Source organism: Schistocerca piceifrons, unplaced genomic scaffold, assembly GCF_021461385.2.
Source record: "Schistocerca piceifrons isolate TAMUIC-IGC-003096 unplaced genomic scaffold, iqSchPice1.1 HiC_scaffold_171, whole genome shotgun sequence".
In the NCBI taxonomy this organism is placed as follows: domain Eukaryota; kingdom Metazoa; phylum Arthropoda; class Insecta; order Orthoptera; family Acrididae; genus Schistocerca; species Schistocerca piceifrons.
In genome coordinates this window covers 30,001-34,311 of record NW_025727579.1, presented here as the reverse complement: position 1 = coordinate 34,311, position 4,311 = coordinate 30,001, and the positions used below count along the sequence as shown (strand labels likewise).

Here is a 4,311-nt window from a genome sequence, read left to right as displayed (position 1 = left end):
GACATCTTCAGTGTGCTGGTCCGATTGAGGACTGTGTGCGTTGAGGATGCGCCGCCGCCCGGCGCTCGGCGCCGCGACGCCGTCTGCTGCTCGGTCGCCCCAGCGGTTCTCGCTGGTGGTTTGTATCGCAGCTGTGCGGATGTGTTGGCGCGTGCGCTGTGCTGGGAGAGTTCGCTTCGGCACCCAAGTGGGGCTTTTGTCCTTCTGTGGCGCTGGCGTTGGAGCTGCCGGTCACCGTAGGTGGCGCGTGTTGTCTCCCGCCGGCAATGCCACGACAGCACGCTCCCGGGCCTCTGTCGGCAGCGGCAAGCTCAGTTGGGAGCACGGGTGGTCGCACCGAAAGCGTCTACTCGCCTAACTCCGGGCGATTGCGCCTCTCTCGAACCCGACCAAGTACTTGGGACGGCGCTGCGCGCCGCCGGGACCTGAGAGGGTTTCGAGGTGTATTGTGCAGGGGAGCTCAGCCTCCTCCTGTTTGCAGAATGATTGAGCGGACGCTTGCGTGTTCGCGCGGGCCCCCGGGGACACACTCCCGGGCGGCCGCTGCTCAGCTCTAGTTGGCGCAGCTCCCTGGTTGATCCTGCCAGTAGTCATATGCTTGTCTCAAAGATTAAGCCATGCATGTCTCAGTACAAGCCGCATTAAGGTGAAACCGCGAATGGCTCATTAAATCAGTTATGGTTCCTTAGATCGTACCCACGTTACTTGGATAACTGTGGTAATTCTAGAGCTAATACATGCAAACAGAGTCCCGACCAGAGATGGAAGGGACGCTTTTATTAGATCAAAACCAATCGGTCGGCTCGTCCGGTCCGTTTGCCTTGGTGACTCTGAATAACTTTGGGCTGATCGCACGGTCCTCGTACCGGCGACGCATCTTTCAAATGTCTGCCTTATCAACTGTCGATGGTAGGTTCTGCGCCTACCATGGTTGTAACGGGTAACGGGGAATCAGGGTTCGATTCGGAGAGGGAGCCTGAGAACGGCTACCACATCCAAGGAAGGCAGCAGGCGCGCAAATTACCCACTCCCGGCACGGGGAGGTAGTGACGAAAAATAACGATACGGGACTCATCCGAGGCCCCGTAATCGGAATGAGTACACTTTAAATCCTTTAACGAGTATCTATTGGAGGGCAAGTCTGGTGCCAGCAGCCGCGGTAATTCCAGCTCCAATAGCGTATATTAAAGTTGTTGCGGTTAAAAAGCTCGTAGTTGGATTTGTGTCCCACGCTGTTGGTTCACCGCCCGTCGTGTTTAACTGGCATGTATCGTGGGACGTCCTGCCGGTGGGGCGAGCCGAAGGGCGTGCGACCGCCTCGTGCGTGCTCGTGCGTCCCGAGGCGGACCCCGTTGAAATCCTACCAGGGTGCTCTTTATTGAGTGTCTCGGTGGGCCGGCACGTTTACTTTGAACAAATTAGAGTGCTTAAAGCAGGCAAGCCCGCCTGAATACTGTGTGCATGGAATAATGGAATAGGACCTCGGTTCTATTTTGTTGGTTTTCGGAACCCGAGGTAATGATTAATAGGGACAGGCGGGGGCATTCGTATTGCGACGTTAGAGGTGAAATTCTTGGATCGTCGCAAGACGAACAGAAGCGAAAGCATTTGCCAAGTATGTTTTCATTAATCAAGAACGAAAGTTAGAGGTTCGAAGGCGATCAGATACCGCCCTAGTTCTAACCATAAACGATGCCAGCCAGCGATCCGCCGCAGTTCCTCCGATGACTCGGCGGGCAGCCTCCGGGAAACCAAAGCTTTTGGGTTCCGGGGGAAGTATGGTTGCAAAGCTGAAACTTAAAGGAATTGACGGAAGGGCACCACCAGGAGTGGAGCCTGCGGCTTAATTTGACTCAACACGGGAAACCTCACCAGGCCCGGACACCGGAAGGATTGACAGATTGATAGCTCTTTCTTGATTCGGTGGGTGGTGTGCATGGCCGTTCTTAGTTGGTGGAGCGATTTGTCTGGTTAATTCCGATAACGAACGAGACTCTAGCCTGCTAACTAGTCGCGTGACATCCTTCGTGCTGTCAGCGATTACTTTTCTTCTTAGAGGGACAGGCGGCTTCTAGCCGCACGAGATTGAGCAATAACAGGTCTGTGATGCCCTTAGATGTTCTGGGCCGCACGCGCGCTACACTGAAGGAATCAGCGTGTCTTCCTAGGCCGAAAGGTCGGGGTAACCCGCTGAACCTCCTTCGTGCTAGGGATTGGGGCTTGCAATTGTTCCCCATGAACGAGGAATTCCCAGTAAGCGCGAGTCATAAGCTCGCGTTGATTACGTCCCTGCCCTTTGTACACACCGCCCGTCGCTACTACCGATTGAATGATTTAGTGAGGTCTTCGGACTGGTACGCGGCATTGACTCTGTCGTTGCCGATGCTACCGGAAAGATGACCAAAACTTGATCATTTAGAGGAAGTAAAAGTCGTAACAAGGTTTCCGTAGGTGAACCTGCGGAAGGATCATTACCGACTAGACTGCATGTCTTTCGATGTGCGTGTCGTGTCGCGCAACACGCTACCTGTACGGCTCGCCGTAGCCGTGCGCCGCGTGCGGAACCACGCGTGCCTCTCAAACTAGCGGCAATGTTGTGTGGTACGAGCGCTGAAGCGCTGGAGCGGCTGGCCTGCGGCACCTGGCGCCTGGCGCCGGTTTTGAATGACTTTCGCCCGAGTGCCTGTCCGCTCCGGTGTGGAGCCGTACGACGCCCGTCGGCCGTGAGGCCGTTGGACACAGAACGCTGGAACAGGGGCCGCCACACGCCTCACTCCCGCCTATGCGACCGTCTCGAAAGAGACGGCGGAAACTGAGAAAAGATCACCCAGGACGGTGGATCACTCGGCTCGTGGGTCGATGAAGAACGCAGCAAATTGCGCGTCGACATGTGAACTGCAGGACACATGAACATCGACGTTTCGAACGCACATTGCGGTCCATGGATTCCGTTCCCGGGCCACGTCTGGCTGAGGGTCGGCTACGTATACTGAAGCGCGCGGCGTTTGCCCCGCTTCGCAGACCTGGGAGTGTCGCGGCCGCCTGTGGGGCCGGCCGCGTCTCCTCAAACGTGCGATGCGCGCCCGTCGCCTGGCGGTTCGCATACCGGTACTTTCTCGGTAGCGTGCACAGCCGGCTGGCGGTGTGGCGTGCGACACCTCGTACAACGACCTCAGAGCAGGCGAGACTACCCGCTGAATTTAAGCATATTACTAAGCGGAGGAAAAGAAACTAACAAGGATTCCCCCAGTAGCGGCGAGCGAACAGGGAAGAGTCCAGCACCGAACCCCGCAGGCTGCCGCCTGTCGTGGCATGTGGTGTTTGGGAGGGTCCACTACCCCCGACGCCTCGCGCCGGAGCCCAAGTCCAACTTGAATGAGGCCACGGCCCGTAGAGGGTGCCAGGCCCGTAGCGGCCGGTGCGAGCGTCGGCGGGACCTCTCCTTCGAGTCGGGTTGCTTGAGAGTGCAGCTCCAAGTGGGTGGTAAACTCCATCTGAGACTAAATATGACCACGAGACCGATAGCGAACAAGTACCGTGAGGGAAAGTTGAAAAGAACTTTTGAAGAGAGAGTTCAAAAGTACGTGAAACCGTTCTGGGGTAAACGTGAGAAGTCCGAAAGGTCGAACGGGTGAGATTCACGCCATCCGGCCACTGGCCTCCGCCCTCGGCAGATGGGGCCGGCCGCCCGCGCGGAGCAATCCGCGGCGGGGTCGTGTCCGGTTGCCTTTCCACTCGCCGCGGGGTGGGGCCGTTCCGGTGTGCGGTGGGCCGCACTTCTCCCCTAGTAGGACGTCGCGACCCGCTGGGTGCCGGCCTACGGCCCGGGTGCGCAGCCTGTCCTTCCGCGGGCCTCGGTTCGCGTCTGTTGGGCAGAGCCCCGGTGTCCTGGCTGGCTGCCCGGCGGTATATCTGGAGGAGTCGATTCGCCCCTTTGGGCGCTCGGGCTCCCGGCAAGCGCGCGCGGTTCTTCCCGGATGACGGACCTACCTGGCCCGGCCCCGGACCCGCGCCGCTGTTGGCTCGGGATGCTCTCGGGCGGAATAATCGCTCCCGTCAGCGGCGCTTCAGCTTTGGACAATTTCACGACCCGTCTTGAAACACGGACCAAGGAGTCTAACATGTGCGCGAGTCATTGGGCTGTACGAAACCTAAAGGCGTAATGAAAGTGAAGGTCTCGCCTTGCGCGGGCCGAGGGAGGATGGGGCTTCCCCGCCCTTCACGGGGCGGCGGCCTCCGCACTCCCGGGGCGTCTCGTCCTCATTGCGAGGTGAGGCGCACCTAGAGCGTACACGTTGGGACCCGAAAGAT

At 58.6% G+C, this 4,311-nt stretch overlaps 2 non-coding genes and 1 pseudogene across 2 annotated transcripts; all 3 read left to right on the top strand.

Moving 5' to 3' along the window:
• The first annotated feature begins 567 nt into the window (after positions 1-567).
• Positions 568-2,474, top strand: LOC124737590. Its single transcript, XR_007009797.1, has one exon. It is a non-coding gene; the product is annotated as a small subunit ribosomal RNA (ribosomal RNA).
• A 350-nt stretch (positions 2,475-2,824) lies between these two features.
• Positions 2,825-2,979, top strand: LOC124737596. Its single transcript, XR_007009799.1, has one exon. It is a non-coding gene; the product is annotated as a 5.8S ribosomal RNA (ribosomal RNA).
• A 188-nt stretch (positions 2,980-3,167) lies between these two features.
• LOC124737594 overlaps positions 3,168-4,311 on the top strand; it is a 4,224-nt pseudogene continuing 3,080 nt past the window's right edge.